This window comes from Mytilus trossulus, chromosome 10 (genome assembly GCF_036588685.1).
Source record: "Mytilus trossulus isolate FHL-02 chromosome 10, PNRI_Mtr1.1.1.hap1, whole genome shotgun sequence".
NCBI classification, from domain to species: Eukaryota; Metazoa; Mollusca; class Bivalvia; order Mytilida; family Mytilidae; genus Mytilus; species Mytilus trossulus.
The window spans coordinates 21813986-21816828 of NC_086382.1; the positions used below are offsets into that span (position 1 = coordinate 21813986).

The window sequence follows — 2843 nt, forward strand, 5'->3', positions numbered from 1 at the left end:
TTTTCAAAATACCCCCCCCCCCCTTTTTCCCCGCACAGACATAATTAAAATTATTTGCACCAAAATATCCAAAAAAATATTACAAATTCAAATTAAATGTGCTCATATAAATATTTTATATGACTATTTATTGTTTAATATATATACCATTATCAAGTTTTGTCATTTATTATTTTTAATAATTTTATAATCGTTTTATAATAGTGCACGTTCAGCAGTCCTCGGGTTTAACCGCCGCATACTACGAAAACTCTGAGCATGCGCACTTTTACCGCCTGAATTTTGAAAACAGTGATAAAAGTTGCAGAGAAATATTTATCTCGATTCAGATTCCAGAACAAAGAAAAAGGTAAAATATAAATTGCACATTGCGTCAAAAAGGTTTTCCATGATAACAACAAGTATAATTCAAGAAAAAATAACATCTGTTGCCGTGTAGGGCGCCTCGTTCAAATCTGTTGACTCATTGACTGGTTACCGAGTTGAAATATGATACTTCTTCTTTTAATGTCAATATATTATTGCACTGGTACATTGTACAGGATATTTAAGCCAACATATGTTATATGAATTCATTTTTCAAACTTCTCCATTAATTTTTGTTAAGATATATTAAGCAATTGACTATAGAAAGTAAAAAAGGGGGAGGGCAATTGTTTTCTCTCCATGACACCTCCTAAAATCTTTATATTTAAAATCTGTAAGTGTGTTTTGCACTTATTTTTAAATATTGTTGGAATCATAAAAGTCTGATCAATATCACAAATGCGAAGCTACATTTTTTTTTAGATATCTCTGTACATAACAAACTCGCCCCATTACCTGATTATAATCTCAGCACATTACAAACTTGCCACATTTAATACAATCTTGGCATATTACAAACTCGTCCTATTAATGATAATACAACATGTATCACCAGTTGCAAGCGTGAAGACTATCACTGGTGGTCGTCCTAGACCTGCATGAAATATTTGCCACTGAATATAACGAAATCAACAATCAATCAATGTTTAACTGGGTCTGACATAGGAATAGACAATTTTACCAATAAAGACTGTCATAGATAGGCGTCACAGACCTTTTGTTTAAACAGCCTTCCTAGATGTCATAATTATTTAGACTAAGATCCATGTACCAGTTGGGAAAAGTTAGGTAAATAGTTATCAAAGGTACCAGGATTATAATTAAGTACGCCAGACGCGCGTTCGTCTACATAAGACTCATCAGTGACGCTCATATCGAAATAGTTATAAACCAAACAAATAAATTATCCTTTTGTTAGGGTAAAACCCAGTTTACTGGGGTTCAAAAAAACAGTATATAGGGAAGTCTTATTTGCTTTTCAATTTATGGTATGGAATGCATGTACATTTTTCACTTACCTGGTTCTCCCAAAGATTTGTTGGACTGGCCCACATGTAGTACATTGTATGTACACAGACTGATCAATATAGAAGATAATTGATTGTATTTATAATTTTTTTCCAGAATCTTGTATAAAAATCCACAGATCCAATGTGTGAACATGTGTCTGAGGTTGTGGAATGCATTGCAGTTACAATACTTACAATGTAAGCATTTATAGATAATAATAAGATTGCGTTCATTGGCATATATGATATACACAACAGCCTGGGTGGATTTTGTTTTTTTCCACCGGCCCAGCTGTGCCCACTCCAGCTATAATTTTTTTTTTGCAAGAAATATTGCTTATAATTGCTTATCTGATTTTTTCAATTGATTGTAAGTTTGCAAGTCTTTTGATTTAACAAGCTAGAAATTTTACCCACTGGGTGCCCACTCCCACTGTGGACGGGTAGGCAAAGCAAAATCCACCTTAGCTGTAGTGTAAGGTCTTGCTGTTATGATGTGAATAATAAATTTATTAACATGTCAGATTAAGGTAAAATCCTAAGAATATCTTAAATTAATTGATGAATGACAATTTTGAGAAACCATACTTCCTTTTAATACGCCTGTTTTAATACGGGGTGGTTGTTTTTGAAATATCAAGATGCAAATTAAATGGAGTGTTGTTCTTAATGTATATTTTTTTATTCTGTCTGTGCTGGGGGTTAAAAAAAAGCTTGTCCCTGGGGTTGGAAACAGTTTTATATGGAACAACCATAATTTCATTAACATATTTTCTTTTAAACAAGGACAAACTAAAAGTTATAAATTGTCATATTCTGTTGAAATTATGTTCGAATTACTAACATACATTATCAAATTTTATTATCAAATATACATTCTCAATTTTATTATCAAAATATGTATATAAAATTAGCAAAGATACGAACATCTCAGTAACAACACAACATGATTATGAATCTGCAAGATTTATTATACAACCGACCGCGCATAAAAAATATTAATTATGTTTAAACAAGGATATTTTTTAAGAACTGCTGTTATTCCTTAGTTGGGATAAAAAAAAAACTATTTTATAATTTATGAATTATTTTTTCAGAGACCGGAAACCAACACAAGACCAGCTGATGAGAGGGCAGAAAACCAAAACTTTGAATGACATGTATACAACCAACACAAGACCAGAATTTGGAATAAAATTTCAAAAAATCAGAAACATACTATTATTTTATTATTGGTTCATGTACACCAGAAAAAAGAAGTCCTAACTTTTGGATAGGTCTTTCTCTGGTTGGTCAATGGAAAAAAGCAAAAGTTAGTTTGATTGAATTTCAGTTATTTTCTTCATTTTGGGATATTTTTAGAAGTGTGTATAAGTTAGTCGTGTGGTCTAGTGGGATGGCTGCTGTGCAGGCAATTTGGTGTCACGATATCATAGTAGCATGAGTTTGAATCTCGGCGAGGGAAGG

At 32.1% G+C, this 2843-nt stretch overlaps 1 long non-coding RNA gene across 1 annotated transcript; it reads left to right on the forward strand.

Moving 5' to 3' along the window:
- The first annotated feature begins 244 nt into the window (after positions 1 to 244).
- LOC134686074 (uncharacterized) lies at positions 245 to 2584 on the forward strand. The gene is made up of 3 exons (XR_010101529.1): positions 245 to 349; positions 1492 to 1574; positions 2474 to 2584. It is a non-coding gene; the product is annotated as an uncharacterized LOC134686074 (long non-coding RNA).
- Positions 2585 to 2843: the final 259 nt, after the last annotated feature.